This window comes from Diabrotica virgifera, chromosome 4 (assembly GCF_917563875.1).
Source record: "Diabrotica virgifera virgifera chromosome 4, PGI_DIABVI_V3a".
In the NCBI taxonomy this organism is placed as follows: Eukaryota; Metazoa; Arthropoda; class Insecta; order Coleoptera; family Chrysomelidae; genus Diabrotica; species Diabrotica virgifera.
In genome coordinates, this window is record NC_065446.1 from 33046749 (window position 1) to 33069100 (window position 22352).

The 22352-nt window shown below is 31.2% G+C and overlaps 1 protein-coding gene across 7 annotated transcripts in view; it reads left to right on the plus strand.

Annotated features, from left to right (window-relative positions):
- The window catches only part of LOC126883484 (sodium bicarbonate cotransporter 3), a 362811-nt gene that overhangs the window by 182395 nt on the left and 158064 nt on the right, over positions 1-22352 (plus strand). For 2 of the 7 annotated variants that reach the window (XM_050649072.1, XM_050649076.1), the window contains exon 1: positions 8994-9236. The exons of the other annotated variants lie outside the window; for them this stretch is intronic. The gene's annotated coding sequence lies outside the window, so the exon portion shown is untranslated. Of the gene's footprint in view, positions 1-8993; positions 9237-22352 lie in introns of those variants that run through there. 7 annotated transcript variants of the gene reach the window in all.

Consider the following 22352-nt stretch of genomic DNA (forward strand, 5'->3'; position numbering starts at 1 on the left):
CTAATCAAAAATATAGCACGTAAAAAAGTGAAAGACATGGTGTATATATTAGGTCACTATATCTAGTAGAAGCAGAGTTATAGCTAATGAAAGATAGGTTCATATTCGTCAAATTCCAAATCGAATACCTTAACGTGCCATAACCAAAAAACGAAGCACTTTTTTGGGGAAAACTCATTTTACCTTTTTTAAAGTGTTTAAAAAATGCTTATTTTTGTTTTTTAAAAAAATTTTTTAGCATCAAAAGAAAACAAGTTACGCTCAAAATAAAGTTGGTCCCTTTTTTTGGTAAGAAATCTGGAAAATGACCCCTAATTAGCATTTCAAATGAACTTAATTGTTACCACTTCACAAGTTTTTTACTCGCGTATGTATTGATCATATGATCTGTAAGTTTCATTGGTTCAAAGTCCTAATTTTTGAAAGAGCTGTAGTTAAAAGGGCTTGAACGGGTCACTTATCACGAGTGTATGCAAATTTAGAAACACCGAATCTCAACTAATTTTTTTCTTACAGAAAAACAAAAAAATACAAAATATTAAGAAAAATAAAGCCGACTTTTTTGTTGTTTAAGATTTTTGGTATCTCTAACAATTTTTAAGTTATTTTGAAAAAAAGCATTTTTTTCAAAACTAAAATTTTTAAAAATTTTATTTTAAAACAAAATTTTTTAAAAATTTGAATCGATGAAACTTACAGATCATATAAACACAATATAAGTAAACTACCTTGTGAAGCGGTAATGATTAATTTCATTTAAGTTGCTAGTTGGGGGGTGATCTTCCTGATTTTTTTTTTGCCAAAACAAAAGGGACCATCTTTATTTTGAGCGTAACTTGATAACATTTGATGCTAGAAATTTTTTTTATAAAAACCGAAATAAAGCTTTTTTAAACACTTTAAAAACGTTGTAATGTGTTTTCCCCAAGAATGCTTCATTATTTGGATATTTCCCATTGAATTATTCTATTTGAAATTTTTCGCATGTGAACTTATTTTTCATTAGCTATAACTCTGTTTTTGCTAGGTATAGAGACCTAATATATACACCGTTTTTTTTTTACTTTTTTATAGGCTATAGTTTTGCTAAGAATATTTTTTTTGACAAAATGCTTACGTTTTAAGTTATTTGCGAGAAACCGTCAACAACGTGGTTATTGTGTTGAAAAATGAACATATTCACTTGCAAATAACTCGAAAAGTGTTGATTTGGTGAAAAAACTCTATAGAACAAAAGTTGCTTAAAATTAGTCAGTTTATACATTTCGGGACTTATCTTGGACATATATTTTTCACCCCCGAGATGGGGTTAAACTCACCCCCAGGGCAAAGGCACACATCGGCACCATATCACTTTTTTTCTTTGACATGTTAGCTATGCGTATGCCAAATTTCATGTCACTCCAAGCGGTTCTTTAAAATTTACAGCAAAAACCGTGAAAGAATGTACTAAGAGCTTTAAAAGTAAAATTGTATTACACATTTTTAAACAAAATTCATGTAAGTCTCATTTTCCGCCCACACCGTACTTTTTTGGACCATTCTGGACAAAAAAAGGTCTCTTATAATTTTTCTGAAAAGTTGATCTTTTTCGACTAATAAGCAATTTAAAATTTGAAAAACGCGAAAATTGCCATTTTCAAGGCTTAATAACTCGGTTAAAAATTATTACTATGAAAGTCAGAAAGTGACTAAATCAAAGTTTAATTAAAGCCCTCGCTACATGATCCTGAAGAAATCTGTGTCATTAATTTATTACTTAGCTGTTATTTTTAATTAATAACAATGAGCGGTTAGATCGTATTGACGTGGCTGTAAATGTGAGTGCGAGTAAGATGCAGAAGTAGACTGCCGGAATGGCATCTCTCTCGCACTCAGCATTTACGGCCGCCTAACACGTGCATGGCGCTCATTATAATTACTTAAAACTAACAGCTTAGTAATAAAATAATGACAAAAATGTCTTCAGGATCTTGTAGGGGGGGCTTTAAACTTTGATTTAGTCACTTTCTGACTTTCATAATAATAACTTTTAACCGAGTTATTAAGCCTTAAAAATGGACATTTTCGCGTTTTTCAAATTGTAAATTGCTTATAACTCGAAAACGATCAACTTTAGAGAAAAAATGTAACAGACCTTTTTTGTCCAGAATGGTCCAAAAAATCTAAAAAAAAATTGTGGGGGCCAAAAATATTGATTTTTGTAATTTGATTAAAAAAAATTGTTAAACAAAATTTGGACCACTTTTAGCGTGGGCGACTTCTTGAACCTTATTCTGGGGTGTCGAATGTGATTATGCAAAAAAATCTCATGGGAATATTTTTCTCAACGAACCCGCCGTTTTCGCCTTGTCTATATCTTGTTTAATTTTTTCCGTAAGCAAAACTCTATTGGTAAAAATTTAAAAGCTGAGAGCAATTTTTGGTATTAGCACCGGCAAAATTTTGTAATTGATTTAATGGATTTATTTGAAAAATCGTGATTCGGTTTTTAAAGAATCGGATTTATTTAAAAAATTTAAAGGTACATGTTTAATCGAATTTGGTCCCAAACATGCAAATATAAATTTAATTGATTGGGAGTAATGAAAAATACAGCTTCTACACCGTTCTCGCTTCACACTCCATATCGATATTTAGTGATATTTAGTCCACGGCGCATCTGTAAAAATATTAGTACATTTAGATGCTGAGAAGAAGAAGAAGAAAGAAAATCAAGAAAGGCATATTGCAAAAAGAAGTAACAAGGGAAGAAGATAACTCCAAAGAAAATACAAAGCAAAAAAGAATGTGTGTGTACTTTGTACGCACGTAATAAGTAAGCAAGCAAGCATAGTGATTTAACCCAGCCTGAAAGACTTGCTCACCCCTAGAGAATGACATTCGGGTGATACAATTCATTGGGGCGAGGAGGATTAACTCCCGTAAGCAGGAATCACTCCACCCCGCTTCAATGCTCCAGACCATCCACTTAACCCCCGATAGCACTCTGATGAGCTATAGGGGCTCTCAATCAGCAAAGTGCTTATCATATGGGAGTCTTGGGTACACGGACTCCCATATGAAATCCTACCCCGATCAATGCAGGCCAGCGTGAGGCGCTCTATTCCCGCTATCTCTAGTGACTTATCTTCGATCTGTTTTGCTTGCTCGGGCGCCGAGTGCCCGCTCTGGGCTATGTCCAGTTCGGTGACTCGGCGCTCGAGGATGTGGGCCCCTTATGCCCGTTTTTTGGGTTGTGTTACTAATTTTTTTTTTGTGGCTTTCGCCTATTAATTATTAATATTTTATTGATTTGTTTAGTGGCTGAAGCCGTTTTTAAGTTTTTTGTATATTTTTTTTTTGGGGATGTCTGAAACGTATAAAAATCAACATTAATAAATATAATGAGATGCCAAAGGTGAGCAAGTTGTCTTCTTTTGATAGAGCTACCATTATCTAGCCTTTATTATAAATTTATATTTATATTTACATTTAAATTTATATTTATATTTAAATTTATATTTACTAATATTTGCTGTTTGGGTCTCCTGTGTTTCCATCTATTCTATGGTACACATCATACCTTAATATCTCTTGCAGGATCCGGTTTGGATGGTCTTCTAGCTCAGCAAATTTTGTTCTGGCTTTTTCCTCCATAATATCCAGTACTCTTATTTGTTTTAGGTCTCTAAATAAGAACCGTTCGGCGACGTATCTGGGCACGTTTGCAGCTTCTCTGAGGCAGCACGTAAGAAGTTATGCTTCTATTATATGATTTCAACGAAATTAATATACTTTAAACAGTTTATTTATATTTTATTTAAATATTAAACTAATTTGAATACTTACTACTTTTCAAAATTTTTTATTAAATCAGTACCAAAAATTAAAAAAATAAAAGAATAAAACACACACAAACACACTGAAAAATGCCAGAAATGAGTTCTGAACAATAATTGTCGGAAATTTTTTTAACTAAATACGTATTTTTTGAAAAAAAAATATATAATAAATAAACTTACAATCATAAAATGTATAAAAAATTAAAAAAAAATAAAAGTTCTATTGGGGTTTGAACCCGCTTATGTTTTCGCAGTTAGTATTGGAGTTAATTCATCTTACACATTTACCCACAGAGACACATACATCATGTGGGAATATCGACGAACTAAACGGTTTAAACTTTTGACAGTTCTGAATTTAACCAAATTATTTTGATTTTTGTAGAATATTGAAATATTAAAATACAACAAAACATAGAGTAAGAAAACAATATATTAGGTGAATATTGACAGAAATTTTGATGGTAATCAAATTATGTAAATCAAAGCATTACACACTATTTTGGTAGGTTTATTTTAAATTTTCCAAATAGGTAGGTACCTATGTATTTTTTTATTAGGATACTGAAACATTTACAATTATTACGTACCTGTCGCCTTTAAAAACTATTTAAAAAGTCACTACAATTATAAACTTGCTTTTTTCTCTGCCATCACAATAAAAACTAATATACACAACATTTATTTATCCATAATCTCCAACAATTATTGACAGATGATTTTAACACCCAATAAGATCCCGTATAAAATTTGAGCGACTAATACCCAGAGATATGTCCACAATAGATCAGGCTAGGGATATGCCACTCAATGCATCGGGGTATAACCATTGACATATTAAGCCTAGACTCGGCATACTCCCCAAAAAAGCGTAACGCGGAAACAGCATGGAAACAGTCGATCGGTGGTCTATCCATCTCTTTTAGCCAAACGATCCCGCGCATGTGACTGACAAAGATGGCTAGACCACTCAATCCTATGTCGGCGTTACACCTCGATGCATTGAGTGACATTTCCCTAGCCAAGTCTATTCTTTTTACATGTCTCTGGGTGTAACGCCAATATCAAGTACAGTGGTCTAGCTATCTTTGTCTGTCGTGCGAGTGTGAGCGTATCTACCAAGAAGTGGGAGTAATGGAACGACAGTGACACAGAGGCGGCAGCCATCCTATGCTAGAGAGAGAAAGCTAAGCGCCGGTAGAGAGAGAGAGATAGACCACCGACCCGAACTGCTCCGCGTTACGCTATTTTTCGGACCTGGTCTAATCTATTGTGTAATTATATATATGCTAATACCATACTGTCGGTGTGCGCAGGCGTCCAGGAAAATAAATATTCACCCTCGTGCCTAAAGAAGTATAACTTGAAAAACACAGAAGTGATAGAAAAGATAAAAAGAATTACATAAACGAAATGCTAAGATCAACAGAGAAAGCAGCACAAGATAATGATCTACGAACACAATACACGATTATACGAAACCTAACAGGCAATCGGGTAAGAAATGTAAGATAGATAAAAGATAAACAAGGAAAATTAGTCAAATCTGAGAAAGAAGTAACCCAAAGATGGAGAGAATACTTTGAGGACCCAAGAATTGGATGATTAAATTGAAATACAAGAATTAGAGGTTACCATTGGGGCAATTACAAGAGAAGAAATTGCCAACTCACTTAAATGATTAAAGAATGGCAAATCTGCAGAAACAGATAATGCAGGTACCTATGATAAAAGCAGACACCGAACAAGCCATAGATAAGCTACATAAACTTCTAAATAAAATGTGGACCAACGAAGAACTGCCACAAGAATGGAAAGAGGGACTGATAATAAAAATACCAAAAAATGGAGATCTGAGTAACTGTAAAAATTGGCGTGCAATAACTCTATTAAGCGCCACATCCAAGATGCTAACAAAAATTCTATTCGAAAGAATGAAAGAATAATCCCTAATAACACAAAACATTCCAGGAATGTTCCTAGAAGGTACACACAGGACATTGAAAACATTCCTGGAATGTCCCCAAAAGCACACGAACGTCCCTGGAAAGTCCCAGGAAAGTGCTGTGTCAGCATTTTAAACATTCCTTGAATGTCTTGATGGAACATTCCATGAATGTCTACGAATGTTCTTTGAACATTCACAGTATATTGTTTAGACTGAATGTCCTGTTGAAACATTCCATGAATGTTCTTAGGACATTCAAAGTATATTTTTTAGACATTCTCTGAAATTATCGTCAGTGATGTGACAATACCTCCTATATGTTTTTTCATGAGTTTTGCAGGAGACGAAAAACATTTTTTATGGTCACCTCCTGTTTTCATACGTAAGTTTTGACTTGTTTTGTAGTAAATAGATAGTTGAATTTACTACAAAACAAATCAAAAAATATATGAAAACACGAGGTGGCCCAAACAAGTTTTTCATCTCCTACAAAATTCATGAAAAAGCAGATAGGAGGTATTGTCACATCACCGACGATATACCAGAAGTACAGTAGGAAAAATGAAAGAATACCCATGAACGACCATATAAAACACGCTGTATTTTCCTGTCACTGTGTCACACAAAAAACTGGTCAGCACAAGTACATGTAATAATTATTGTTACTTGCACTAGACAATTTTCTTTGTGACACGGTGACAGGAAAATACAGCGTGTTTTATATGTTCATTCATGGGTATTCTTTCATTTTTCCGACTGTATATGTAGCCATACCAAATAATACATCCTTGATAAATATAAACATTTTTATTGCACAAAATCTTGTCATATATTTTTTTCCATAATCATCACTACGATGACGATTCATTGTATTGAATTGTTCATTAGAATTACAATCTGGTCATAACTCTGACCAATAAGCAATTTTAATTTAACCTAATTACTACTGTTCCTTAAAATGAAGAGCTTACCCATAGCGTCTCTTATCTAATCTAACAGGCACATAAGCACTATGCTCTGCTTTTCTAACCGCACTATTCTAACATACACATGCACACAAGCATTATTCTCTGCTTTTCACTATCACTCAAACTAGTTCAAAAGGCTTTGTCCTCTTCAATCTTCTAGTTTGCCCAGTAGTATCCAGGAGCTGGATTTCCTCAATATTCTTGTAGGTACTTACGAAGTTGTTGCTTGTGACTTCCAACTTTAAAAACAAATACAACTGTAAAATATTTATGTGCCTGAAGGCTTTTGTATGCTTTCATCTATAATATCTATAATAGTAATTTGGTGGAATGCACTTTATGGTAAAATCCAATTCTGACTGAATTGTATATGGATCTAAATCCCCAATTATTTTCAGCTTCAATAAATATCTAAAACAATAAAAGAAATAATGTTATTGCTTGCAAAATTCATCAATATTGATAAATATCAGAGAAAAATGAACATTGATAAAAATTGTTTGCCCTACCTTTCTCCAAACATCTGGTGTCTCCAATAATAATTTCCTTAAATAATCACTTTGCAGTGAGATAAAGTTTATAAAGTTCACAAAATACAGCAAACGAAATCCAAATGAATCCAAAATATGACGATCAACAGTGAAAGTGAAATGATGAAATGAAATGATATTACAAACATAACCTCTGTAACCTGTATGCCATGCCAACCAGAACGAGAAGTCACGTGGTTTGGATTGCCTAAATACATATACACGCGCAGCAAATTTGAAAATGAATGCAAATTGAATAGTAAATGGCCTCTCTTAAAATATAGGACATTGGTAGTATGTTCATAGAATGTCTTGTGGTAACATTCCACGAATAACTTAATCAGATATTCACCGAATGTTCCTTGAATGTCCAGTACATTCAAACATTAATAGAACTTTGATAGTACATTCCTGGAATGTTTTGTGTTGTTAGGGATTGGACAAGAAACTGAGGAGTAACCAAGCAGGCTTTAGTGCTAAACGCTCCACTATAGATCACATATGCACCTTATGAATCGTCCTAGAACAAGCTAATGAATGGCAGAAAGACATAAATGTAATTAAAATAGGACTTTTCATTTAGATATTTAGTTGAAGAAACGTGTTAATTAAGAGATTTTTATTCGTTTTTCTCAAGTGAGTCAGTTTAATGCAATAGTTCTTTAAAACGGTTTGAGGTTATGTGTTTTGTTTTCGTGATTATTTTCTGTTAATGAACTATAATAATTATGTGTTATCGAGTCGACTTTAATGAAATTAATTTGTTAATAAATTATTTATTAGTTTATATGTTGTTTCAGTTTTGACACAGTAAGTATACCTTAGCCTATAAGCTAAATTTAAAACCGTTAAATGAAAAATTGCAATACCAACAATGCCCATACGAATAATTATTATTGTGTATTTTTAAAACCATAAAATGAAAAATAATCTAAAAAAAAACGACATAAAAACTACGTTTTTTATATCACCTATTTAAAACGTGATAAAAATGACATCAGTTATGGTGGGACATATTCACGTAACTTTCGACGTCGAAAAAACGTGACAAACTGACGTGGTTTGGTGATAATTATGACGTCTTTTCAACGTTTTGTAAACGTTATTTGGTTGTCTGGGAGCTGCCTCTTAGCTGTTTAAACATTTAATTTAAGCAAAAAGCAGTGTTTATTTGTCAAATAAAGATTTTTCCTCTTTTTTGACAACACTAAGATGTATTTTGAATTCAATAAATTAAATATCTACATTTTTCTTTTTCTGTCAATTAGTTTAAATTAAAAAATATTTTTTTAACACTTGGTATAAATAATTATGTTAATGTTTATATTGCTAAATAGAGAATTGAATAAACTTTCAAATGAGCTAGCACACGGCCCTTATTCTAATTTAAAAAATCACCGATGACGTCAGCACCATCGATAACATCGATTCACAGATGCGCCAAAAAATCATAATTTAAAAATAAAATTCGACGCGTCTCTGCATTTTTCTCCAAAGTGGCCTATTCTCGAAAAAATGAATTTATTCCATAATTTTGAACTTCTCTGTATAACATTCTTGTAAAGTCTAAAAAAATATTAACCTATGTAGTGATATCTATATCTACGTATAGTATATAGATTAAGCTGTTTCTGGAATATCAAGATTAAACCGGATATATCTAATATTTTGCACCTCGTTCAGCATATTGAAGGTTTCGTTGTGATTTTTATATCAATTTGTTTTTTTCTGTGAAATAACTTTACACTTTACGCAACTGCTAAAGAAACTGTTTTGTGGTTCCAATGCTTTTAAAATTCGATAGATATTGCAGCTGCATCATTTTATTAAATACATAGCATTTCAGCTAATTTCGTTAGTTTTTGTGAATATTCGGACAATTAATTATGTAAGCGACTCCTTTATAATCCTGACAGTGATTTGAACATTTTGACCATTTTTGTGACCCGTGACTAATAATTATAAGGTAATATTATCATAAATTTATATTATTATTTTTCCATAGGTTTTTAAAAGAGGACTTATGTTGGGGTGACTTATCTTTGGGTTTAAACTAAATGTCAAATTGTCAAACCATAGTTTTGAATATAGTCCATTAAAATGTTACATTTAGGGTTGCATTTCTTGGAGGAGTCAATTTTATTTTTTAATGTGTAGGGGGGTTCAGTAGAAGCTTAAGTTCAAGTTTTTGCGGTCTGCACCCTTGTCCCCCGGCCGCCATCTTGGAAAAAGGGGTGCAATGAGCTTTCGCGCTGTATCTCCTAAACTAGCAATCCCACAGAAAATTTAATAACACATAAAATGTAGCAAATTAAATTTTCTACAATTATAGATCTATTGCTTTTTATCGTCAAGTGACCAACAAAAAAGTTATAAACAAAAATAAGAGAAAATATTTTGTAAGAAGTTTCCTTTTGGAGGTTATAACATTTTTAACGTTCATTTCACAATAAAATAACATCATAGCGATTTTGTAGCAGATTTTTCAACGAACAATTTCCACTATAAAAACAAATAAAAACACAACCATAGGCTTAATTTTCTATCTATATATTTATTTATTATGATTTTAACACTCCTATGCCATTATTAAGCTATTTTTCACCCTTTTCCCCGCCACCTATGAGGTAGAGTCTGGAGGCGCGTTTTTTTGTGGTATCCCCAATAGGCCTAATCCACGGACAATTTCTAGACAAATTTATTTATTATTATATGTATATATGAAAAAGATCTATCATAGTTATTATTTTTTCATTTTTTTCGATGGTCCAGGCTGTGAGTCAAGACCTGAATCAGTATCCGTGATGAATTTTTGTGGTATAATGAGAGTTATTGTAGAGTTGGCGTCATTGTCGGTAATTCATCTTTTAATTCATTTTCTTCAATAATTAATGTTAATATGTCCACGATGTTGCTGCAACTTTCACCACCACAATGGAGGCACACTGCTGAACATTTGAGGTCTGCGTATTTGAGGACGTAATAAAAAACTGCAAACACAAATGGAGAAAATATAATGTAGGATATTGGAAGTTGAAAATGATACAAATGACAGAACTATGCTACGCAGACGACCTGGTGATCATTGGGGAGTCAGAAAAACAATTACAAGAAAATATAAACATATTGTATGAAGAGCTAAAAATCAGAAACATGAAAATAAACAAAGAAAAATCAAAAACAATGATAATTGGAAGAAAAAACGGAAAACACAAAATAGAAGTAGATGGCAAGCAACTTGAACAGGTAGACATATATAAGTATTTGGGGTAATCATAAGCCGGAATGGAAAATTAGAAGATGAGATAAATGAAAGAATTGGAAAGACTGGTAAGCTGTACAATAGTATTAGGAGTAACTTTTTAAAAAAGAAAGAAATACCTAAGAATATAAAAACCGAAATAGTAAAAAATATTGTGAAACCCACTCTAACCTATGCCTGTGAATCTTGGGCATTAACAAAAAGGCAAAAGAATAGACTAATAAGCACAGAAATGAGATTTTTGAGAACAAAAGATGGAAAAACAAGGAAGGATAAAATTAGAAATCAAACTTTTAGACAAAATCTGAAAATACACCCAGTTACAACAACAATCGAACAAGGACAACTTAGATGGCTCGGACATGTACTGAGAAGAGGAGAAGAAAAAATAGTAAGACAGATAAATAAAGCGAGAGATATGGGAAGAAAGAAGACGACCAAGAAAGACATGGACAGAAGAAGTGAAGGAAGCGGCCGACAAAAGAGGAATAAAATGGGAGGAAACAGAAGCATTGGCCATGGATAGAAGGAAATGGAAGGAAATGTGGAAGAAAACGACGGAGAACCTAACTCCGTAACAACTCACACCGAAAGATAGACGAGTTCTGGATTAAGTAAGTAAGTATATGCACTTTATGCTCACTTTTATAAAAAATATGCAAAATTTGACATTTTTGCATTTTTTATGTATTATATGCAAAATATGCAATTTGCATATTTGCCTAAGTCTAGTTATAATATAGTAGTTGGGGCTTACTATGTATTTTACGCTATTTTTGGCGCTGTTTATTGTACCTACTGACTTTGTTATATAGTAGGATTGTGGGACGCAACAGTCTGCACTCACTCTTATATGTATAATGAAGATAGCTAACCCATAAAACTGCATCTATATACCGGGGGTCCATTTATACTTTCCCCCATTTTATCTGCCTATAACTTCTAAACGGCTTAAGATAGAAATATGCGGTTTTCGCTGAAATGTTTTATTTTAGTAAAAGTTTTGTCTGAATGGATTGAGTTTTTTATATTGCTTTCAGTTACGAAAAAAAAACTTTGTTGACTTTTTTTAATGGAACATCCAGTATATTTTTTTGTAAATTGAAAGAACGGTCATTTACCTATCCAGCGATATAAAATTTTTTAACATCGGTTGTCAAATGACTAAGCAATTAATTTGTAAAATGAGAGATGCAATGTGGAAATCACATAACATAATATCAATTTGCTTAGTTATGTTATTTAGTCAATCGACGTATATTTACACGAAGAGTTCAAATTCGACTTCCGGTTCTACTTTCGGTCACTTTGGATGAAAACTTACGAAGGTAGTGCCGGATTAAGAATCTTGAGGCCCCTAGGCAACCAAAGCTATAAGGCCCCGTAAGAAAAAGTTACTTTTTTATGGTTTGAGATTTTTGGTATCTCTAACAACTTTTAAGTTATTTTGAAAAAAAAGCATTTTTTTCAAAATTAAAAATTCTACTATAACCAATTTGTTTAAAAAATAAACACTTTGAATATATGAAATTTACAGATCTGATCATATTAAACAGAGGCGGTTGCCACCCCTATAAACCTCATTTTCACACATAACACTTTATTAAAAATTTTATTAAAAATAACCTCATAAATGTACAGAGGGATAAATTTTTAGCCAAAATATGTTATATCAAGTCATCAAAATAAATAAATGCTTTTTGAGTTACTAAAGATCAAAGATTTTAATTTTTTGTGAAAAAATGCATGTTTTAAATCGGTTTTAAAGTTATTATTACCAAAATTGAAGCTAATAAAAAATACAATAAATTCCTTAATTAAAAACCTTTTAATAATAATATTAATTCAAAGAAAGTTATAGTTAATTGAAAGTCTATTTTTTTCCTGCAGGTACTTAAATCTATTGTCCGTAAATAGGTACAAATGATCTATGTCGTAAAAACTGTACAATCAATAATTTTCAAACGGATTATAGATACATATTCAAGCTTAAATATCGGGAACACGATGTATTTTATAAAAAAATATACTTATTAAACACTTGTCAAAGTAATCATGTATACCTATGAAATGAATGAGTTAATAGATTTAATAATAACATCAAAATTAAGCAAGTTATGGTGAAAATAAGAGGACACTTTCAAATTAAAAAAAAAAGTGAAAAATAAAACATCGTTATTTCCACAAAAATTAAAATTTATAGTAAATCCTATAAGACTGTTTTTACTTTAGCATTAGTAAGAACCTCAAATATTTTGACCGGTTTAGAATGAATATTTTAAAAAAAATATGATTTAAAAAAAATTTTCAATATAAGTACATAAGATTCATTTTCTTTTGATGATAACTTCAAATATGCTAGATATACATAGTGATAAAAAATTGTAATAAATATATATAATTTATTCTATAAAAAAATAAAAAGTTTATAAGGAAAGATTGATGATACCTTTGCATAGTTATTTATTACTAATAAATGCATTTTTTATATATTTTTTTTAACCCAAATTGAAAATATAGCTCATGCTCTTTCATTGTTGATTTTATAAAATTTAAACAATTGAATGAACCGCTTTGAAATTTTTGTCACATATTAAGCACCAAAGAACCCTCATTTGACAATAATTTGAAAGCTGTACATTCATTTTTGCAATAGTTATGCGAAATTATTTTTTTTTGCAATTTTGACCTTTTTAGCAATGATATTAACCTTTGTAATAATCCATTAGTATATCAAACTTTGAGTATCAATTGAGTATATCAAACTTTGTAATAATCCATTTTAAAGCTTTTTCCATACTCTCGAAGATGTTTGTACTAAAAACCCATAAGTTTCACTGTTTTCAATTGATTTGAAAAAAAAAGGAAAAATGCCGTTTTTGACACTAAATTGTTTATAAATAAAAATGGCCGACAGATCCTACGCAGGAAATAGTTACAATTTGCTCTTATAGGCATTTCTTGTCGACAAAACGCTTCTGTGTCCTTGTTCTTGAAGTGTCATGGAAAAACCTTAGGCATTACCCTGGACTATATACATTTTATTGAAAATAACTTACCTGGTTTAAATATTGTAGAGATCAAAACAAATGCTTAAATTCCAATACTATACCAAGCACAATAGGTAGGTAAATACCCTAAGTCAAACATTAAGGTGTCTGGCGATCACTTAATAGTGCCCTGGCACTGCTTTAAAATGAAGATTTATTAGCATAAAATATTAATCAATCTGATGTCTGATGTGCAAATTTATAAAATCAACTATTGTACCTAACTACACGATAACAATTATTTTCTTCCAAAGAACAAACAAAACCAAACTAAGAAAAGATGACTTCGATATAAATATTAGATTAAAAGAACCATCGATGTTTAAATAAAACCACCCAACGCCAATAATATTAAGTTTTAATATACAATAGAATTATAAAACTTCATATAATGTACGTGACAAATGTCCAAATTCAAATAAATTTATTATGGTTGATATAACCTTACCCCATTGTAGGTACTTATATTGCTAAAATCTGTTTTTAAACAGTTTAGGTATAAAAATATTTTAGTAGATATTATATACTCAAAACAGATACAACTCGTAGAAACATATTGTTTAGAATATATTTTTTTTTATTTAAATTAACGTGCATGTGACATCTATGGCCATTAGCACGAGTTACAGTTTACATGGTAATATTATAAATTACAAATTATAAATATATAGTTAACATTAGTAGTAGTTAACATAAGTAAAAAAAGATCTGTTAACAATAATTATATTTTGTTTAACAGTTGATTCTTCTCGAGGAATTTGATAACCTTGTTGATTTGGTCTGTACTGTTGAGGACATCTTTGAAGTTAGGACTAATACCAAGCTGTTGGCGTTACGGGTATGTCCTATACGCAGTCTTCGTAAGATTACCATGTTTTTCCGAGATAAACTAGGGCAGGTAAATAGGTTCACTGAGGGCTTAATTTTATGCAGCACTGAAGTAATTTTATTCCAGTGAATTTGCCAGGTGGATAGAGTGTGCTTCTTCAGTCTGGCTTTTAGATCATTACAGATTTGTACATTAAGTATGGTATCCATCGATGATGCAGCTTTTTTGGCAAGGCAATCGGCTTTTTCGTTACCACTAATGCCAACATGGGATGGTACCCATAATAAAGTGACTTTTGTATTATTTTTAGAAAAGATCGGTATCATTGGTGTTGGAGGTACATGAATTATTGGATGAAAGGCTTGCAACTTCGTCAGCGTCTACGGGATTTAATGTGATCTAAAGCTTTTTAGATAATCTTGTAATTCGATTTTTAAGCGATCTATCAGATACAGCTTGATATATTTGCGTAAGGTCTTCTAAAAGAGACTTAATGTTGGTGGTAAAGTTATGAGCTTCTTTGAGAGGATCACTGCTACCAAAGGAATTTTCCAGGAAGGCAATAAGCTGTAATGCTGTCAAAGAAAATCTCTCTGGGTTAGCACTAATTAATTGTTCAATAGTTGATTGAGCAGAGGGAGTAATTTTACCAAGTTCTTTGTCATCAGTTTTTAATTTCTTTTTAGGAGCTGTTTTAGGAGTTGCAAAGGCTGTGGGAGATTTATCATTTATATGTTTTAAGTCTGGGGGGTTATCAGTAACCGATAAAGTGGGTGATTCGAGACTTGTGTCGGTAGAATAAGTTCTTTTGATGCAAGGATTTGAAGGTAAGGACACTGACATTAGAGACTGTTCATTTGGAATTATTAAGTCGTTATTAGTTGGATTGATTTCTTCTTTTGAGGAGGAGGAAGGACGAGACATAGTAGAAGGAGTTTCAAATGGGATTAGGCTAGAAGTTGTATTTTGAAAAAGATTGGTAGATATTTCTTGAGGGTTAGAACAGGAGTCTGCAGTGTGTCCAGATTGTTTACATAAGAAACATTCAAGTTTATCCGAAGTGATAAAGATTCTATTATTGTTATTTTCATGCGATATTAAAATTGAGGTATTTAATTCAAAGTTTTCTTTATCCGGTATAATATAGATAGAGCGTCGAAAACTGAAAATGTGAGCGTATTCGTCCTCAGGTGAGCCGCATCGGATAAAAGAGATAGGAGAAGCAAGTTGTAATCGAAGTTCTTCTTTAAGTGCTTGCTCTATGAGTGAATTCGGGATCGAAGGGCTCACGTTGGACAGTAGTAGCCTCTTTGCAGGTGTAATAAGTCTGCGAATAGATACTGTTTGATTTCTAACAGTAATGGTCGGATAATTTTGCAGAAGATTATCCACTACGGATAAGGAAGAAAGATATATGCATATACGCTGGTTAGAAATTCGTGAAGCAACGGTTATTTCTTTAAGGGTAACAATTTCGCCGATTGCCTTGATGTATTCAAATAGCACGACGTCAGGAAGAGCGTTCATAACGATGGCGAAACTTCTACTGGGACATGATATTGCTGTTGTAGGTTTTTTTGATGTGATTTTTGTTACTGCGGCGAAGCTGGGTTGTACTGTTTGTGATGATGTTTGAGATGATGTTGATGCCATAATTTGATTTTAATATTCTGGATGCCAAAATATTAAATATGTATGGCCAGTAAGAACTGGTCTAATTTTTTGGTTGTCGATATTTGCTGTTAATTAAAAATCGCCTTACCAGTATTTTTGTTGGTAAACACAGCACATTAACTAACTAGTTTTATATGATACACTATTAGCAGAGACGATAAGCGAGGAGTACTTTACTCGTTGGCTTCTGAAAAGGGAATAAAGAATATATTGTCAGTTGGGTAAAGGTAAAAATTTGGCAAATTTTTATATTTTAACAATTTTATAGTTTTCGTTTTGGGCCCTGCGAGGGCTGCGAGGCCCCTAGGCAACTGCCTACTTTGCCTAGTGGTTAATCCGGCACTGGGTAAGTAATTGGACTTACGAAGTCCAATTACTTGTTTGAAATAAAATTTGTATCAACTCGATGACGGTTAAAATTTGAGATGAAAACTTGTAATAAATAACCGCCAAATAATAATACAAGGCCATATTTTACAGAAATAACAAAATAATAATACTTGTTTATTGTCTAAAAAATATAATTGTGTTCAATTATGTTAATTATGTTTCTACAAAAAAACATTGTGATTCTAAAAAAATGATAATTATTCTTTAAAATTCAGTCTAATAAGGGGTTATTTTGAAATTACCTCTATTAGTCTTTACGTACCATCATTAACAAGATATAAAAATCGAACTTAGTAGGCAAATGTCATTGTAATTAAAATTGAAATGCGGAAATTTGCAATTGAGAAGAAATTGAGACAATTCACTTGTTGACAATCCGTGATAAGAAAACTTGATTTTGTCAAGGTTGTGTTAAATTTAGTAAAAGTTACAATCAGTACATAGCGGTATCCTGCAATTATTCTACGTAGTCTTAGACAAATAATAGTCACAGAGCTATCTGTCTAAATATAGGCAAACCCAGTTATCAAAAAATGTTAACAGTTTTGTGTATCGGCTGGTGAGTATACTGCAAGGCATATGTTAGGGAGGGATATAGAAAATTATGCCCATTTCCATAGTTGATTTTTTCGTGGTTACCGGATTAATGGATTCCGCTAATTTTTTTATTATTTTAGATTTTTCTTTAGTATTTACACAAAGGTAAAAGGTTGTGCAAAGGTTTATTCAAACTAAACTTGTTTTTGTACTTATACCGGATGGAAGAACAGAAATGTTTTTCTTTTGAGAAAAAGAAAGGTTGAGACATCTTGTAGGGAGGACGAGGTAAAAATGTGAGTTTACATCAGAATCGTATTGAAAACTTATGTTTTGTGAACTTTTTGTTTTTTGAATGACCCTAATATCTTTAGAAACAAAGAAAATAGACGGTTTTGTAGTTTAAATATGTTTTAACCCAAAACAAAAGTTTGTGATTATGCATCGATATTATGTTGTTAGTCTGGCCAGATTATCGAAGAATACGCCATTTTTGGGAAAAGTTATTTACCAACAATTTTATTGCTAGAATCGAATCTTATGATTGTATATATTAATAATATAGGTATGCAAAGTTCGCAGATAGTGTGCTACTTTTTTTATAAACAAAATGGCGCCCGAAAATCGTGTTTTTTTCAATTTTTGCTCTATAACTCCAAAGATTTTAACTTTAAACCAAAAACACTCAAATAAAAATTCACCGTAATTAAATTCTGCATAGATAAGTGTTTTTCCCGATTAACTTCGACGAAAATTTTCCCCGGAAAATGCGGGGTTTTCCAACAAAATCTTTAAATTTCAACTAAAATTTTAGATAAGCATTTGTTTATCAATAATTACAGAACTTGATAATATAAAAGATCTTTTCATATAGATTGTAATTCCAGAAGCCGATGGAAATTTAATGAACAGTTTAGCAACAATTGAATTGTTAATTAAAAATTTACGGTCGCTATAATAACCACAATAATTATGATATATAAGAATAACTATGATTTTTTTATAAAAAAACACTGTACCTATCTAATGTACTTTACAGAATTGAAATTGGACTATTTAAGCGACCTCAGGAATATTTTAAAATTATAAACAATTTTTTGGCTTAAAACAAATAGAATATCTCGGGAACTGTTAAAATAAATTAAATCATGAGAACGGTATTAGAAAAAAAGTGACAGGACGCTTCTTAAAAAAAAAAACGTTTAATTGTGATGAGTGGTTTCTGAGATACAACCGGTTAAAGTTGACTGGCATTTACGGCAAAGATATAAATAATAGGATCATATTTTTAAACCATCTCCCTTTTATTTCGATCGTGTTTCTCCACACCAATTTTCATATTTTTAAAATACTCATAACATATATTATTATAATAAAAACTATCGATATTACGAGTGAAAATTGCCAAAAATAGCAAAATTCCAATCAAAAATTAGGTTGGAGAAAATGTAATCTCAAAGTTCAAAATAGGTTAACGTTAAAAAAATCCATTTTCTCGGCTTCCCATGGAGCAATTTTCTTCATTCTTTTTTTGTTCCAAAGTAACTCGAGTAGAGCCATCTAACTAACGCATTATTAAATGTCAAGGTTGCTTTTGTTTTGTTACAATAAATTAATTCATTTATTATAACAAAAATTTTTAATTTGTTTAAATAAAGATTGTTTAAATAATTATACAGCTTTCAAATGAGAATATTTGTGTTTTAACGTTAAAAGGTACACTTGTAGTAAGTTTATCGAAAAAAAGTCTGCAACTGGAAAAAATATGTAGTTTTCTTTTCTTATAAATAAATTAATCTATTATAACAAAACAAAAACAAGTTTGATATTTAATAATGCGTTAGTTAGATGGCTCTACTCGAGTTACTTGGGAACAAAAAAAGATTGAAGAAAATTTCTCCATGGGAAACCGAGAAAATGCATTTTTTTAACGTATACCGATTTTGAACTTTGAGATTACATTTTCTCCAACCTAATTTTTTATTGGAATTTTACTATTTTTGGCAATTTTCACTCGCAATATCGATAGTTTTTATTATAATTATATATGTTATGAGTATTTTAAAGATATGAAAATTGGTGTAGAGAAAGAGGACAAAAATCAAAAGGTGATGGTTCGAAAATTATGATCCGGTTGTTTATATCTTTGTCGTAAATGCCGGTCAAATTTGACCGGTTGTATCTCAGAACCCACTCATCACAGTTTAACGTTTTTTCTTTTAAAAGAAGTGGCCTGCCGCTTTTCTTAAATACCGTTTTCATGATTTCATTTAATTTCATATTTCCCGAGATATTCTATTTGTTTATAAGCCAAAAAATTGTTTATAATTTTAAAATATTCCTGAGGCCGCTTAGATAGTCCAATTTCAATTCTGTAAAACACATTAGATAGCTACAGTGTCTTTTTATACAAAAATCATAGTTATTCTTATGTGTCATAATTATTGTGGTTATTATAGCGACCGTAAATTTTTAATTAACAATTCAATTGTTGCTAAACTGTTCATTCAATTTCCCTTGGCTTCTGGAATTATAATCTATATGAGAAGAGCTTATATATTACCAAGTTATTTAATTATTGATAAACAAATACTTATCTAGAATTTTAATTGAAAATTAAAGATTTTGTTGGAAAAACCCGCATTTTCCGGGGAAAATTTTCGTCGAAGTAAATCGGGAAAAACACGTCTCTATGCAGAATTTAATTACGGTGAATTTTATTTGGGTGTTTTTGGTGTAAAGTTAAAATCTTTGGAGTTAAAGAGCAATAATTGAAAAAAACAACATTTTCGGGCGCCATTTTGTTTATAAAAAAAGTAGCACACTATCTGCGGACTTGTAAGACTACAATACGGTTATGATGTATACTTCATATTTGTACCTCGTCCTCCCTATAGGGTGTACCAAACTTAACATTAGAAAAACATTTATTTTCTGTCACCCGGTATAAGTACAAAAAAGAAGTTTGAATAAACCTTTGCGCATCTGTGTAAATACCTACTAAAGAAAAATCTAAAGTAATTAAAAAAATTAGCGAAATCCGGTTATCTGTTCACGAAAAAATCAACTATGAAAATAAGCATAAGTGTAAAAATATTTTTTTAAAAGCATAACTAAAGTGTTCCAAAGTCAAATAAAAATAGCTGTGTTTGGACTAGAGAAGTCTTGTCCCCAAGACAAAAGTTTGCATGAAATCTGCTAAGTCTATAAAATATACAGGCTTCGATTATTTGTATGCCTATTATGTCCATAATTAGGTATCTCCCATCCCCAGAAATTTAGTCCCATAAAATCTAAAAAGTTTCTGATGCATATTGTTCGTCTTACACTGGCTTTATAAATTCTTGACTTTACCTCAGTTTAATGTCGGTTTCGTCACATAATAGAGAGTTATTGCCAACGTCTTTTAAGTCGGCCCGTAATAAAAGATCCTTTATTTTGACATATAAGCATGCGCAGTATTGCGTCTTTTATTTTTGTCCTTTAATAAAATACAGGCCGCCTGTATTTAAGGAAAATTCGAGGACACCCTTCTTTTAATAAAAGTTCCTTTATTTTGACATAACGTGTCAAAAATGTGAAGAAAAGTCTAACTTCACTTGTATTTTGAATTTATCTTGTCGTTTCTTTTGATTGATAATTTTATTGTGGGATTGATATTTGATTAACTTTCATCATTAAAGTTGTATGTTGGGTTTTATTTATTAAAAATAACTCTAAGTAATATTCTCAGATATAGATTATTGATGTTTTGACCCAAAGGAATATAAAAAAGAACATTTTATTGAAGCTTGAGTGATTACAAAAAGTTGTAAAAAGGAATATTATGTAAATAAATTTAAAGTGTTATTAATTACAATGATCAGACATAGATTATCATTAACTCATTTAAACTCAATATATTTTACATTTTTGTATAGAAATAAATATTTATTATAGATATAAGAGGTAATTTCAATATATTTTAAAGAAGGTTAGGATTTGTTAAAATTCTAGATTCAAAATAGAGTTCAATTCAACAGGTATATAACAGGTTAGGTTAACAAAATAAAACAAAGGTTTAAGTACTTATTTATTTTTTCATGCCACTTTCATTTTCATGCCATCTTCTTTTGGTTCCTATCCGTTTCAAATGTTGGAAATCATATTAGCAATCATAACCTTGCTAGCTGCAATTCGAAACAGTTCCATTGATATTCTCCATCTACTGGGTCTTCTCTTACCTTTGACTGTACCTTGCAATATGTACTGCAGCAGGGAGTAACGGTGCTGATTTCTCATATGTGTCCCAGATACTGCAGTTTTATGCGTTTAATGGTAAACACAATCTCCAATTCTTTCTTCATTCCTCCTAGAACCTCCTTATTCGTGATTCGTGATCCATTTCATGCCATCAATGTTTGTTTATTTAAACACTGCCAAAAAAATTAATAAAAAACCACCGTAAAGCTTATTTCTTCTATTATATTTTTGTCTATGGGGAAGTTTATTTGACAGATTAGATATTAGAGGTACTATCATTTACAGATAACTAATTATTGGGAAGTTTATATAACAGTATCCTTAGTATCTGTCTTTTCAGCTCCGGATAACTAGTTAACGGGAAGTTTTTCTCTGCCAGATATCTATTAGTATCTTGTCAGATAAACTTCCTGATAACTAGTTATCCAGAGGTGAAAAGAGAGGGCCATAATGAATCTTAATGAACAATGAACATATTTTAAACGATAAAAGATCAAACGCCAATAGCATGTATATATTTATAAATTTATTATTTAAAACCTGCTAATGATCATAAAATACTTAAAATCAGTCACCAATATAATATTTATATTTATTTATAAGTTTATTAACAAACTGCAGTCCAATAAAAATAAAATTAGTTTAAGCTAGCTTTAAATGTCCAACAATATTTTTAAACAAACACAAACACAATTTAGTTGCATTAGATTAGCTCCTGGTTGAAAATGTACTGCCACAGCTTCTATATCAATATCAGTAGCACACTCATTTGCCAGTATTTCAACGTTTTCTCTATTATCTACTGCAATATTATGTAAAACTGAATAAGCTGATATTATTCTTTGAACAAAAGGTAACTTGCATCTCATTACATATGTTAAAATGGGAAATCTCTTCAAAATACCAAATGTTCTTTCAATAACAATTCTTGAAGGGGTTTGTGATTGATTATAAAACACAACTTCTGTCTGAATGTTCTGCAATGGTGTCATAGGTAGTTGTAGTTGAGGACTGGATATCCACTATTCCCTAATAATATATTCTGCAGAAATTCCCCATTTTATATACCGATAATCCAAAAGTATTTAAAAACTCCTA